Source organism: Penaeus monodon, chromosome 23 (assembly GCF_015228065.2).
Source record: "Penaeus monodon isolate SGIC_2016 chromosome 23, NSTDA_Pmon_1, whole genome shotgun sequence".
NCBI classification, from domain to species: domain Eukaryota; kingdom Metazoa; phylum Arthropoda; class Malacostraca; order Decapoda; family Penaeidae; genus Penaeus; species Penaeus monodon.
Window position 1 is genome coordinate 10,401,188 of NC_051408.1, and position 360 is coordinate 10,401,547.

Consider the following 360-nt stretch of genomic DNA (forward strand, 5'->3'; position numbering starts at 1 on the left):
CTTTCCGTTTTCCACACTCTCTCCTTGGGCCTCTCCCGCTCTCCCTACTCTCTCTCCTTCTCTCTATCCCTCTCCCTCTCCATCTCCTTTTCTCTTTCCCCTTCTCCCTACCTTCCTCCCTTGGTACCTCCCTCCTTTGCATTTTGTCTTCTCCTTCTCCTTCTCCCGAACTCACTTTTTTCTTCCTCCCATTCCTCTCATTCCCTTCCCCATTTTCTCCTTTCATCCCGTTCTCTCTCTCTCTCTTTTCTTTTCCTTCCGTCCCATCCCCTCCTACCCTCACATTCCCTTTTTCCCCCTCTCTTTCCTTCTCCTTCCCTCTCCTCCCTCTCTCTCCTTCCTCCCTCCCTTCCCTCACAT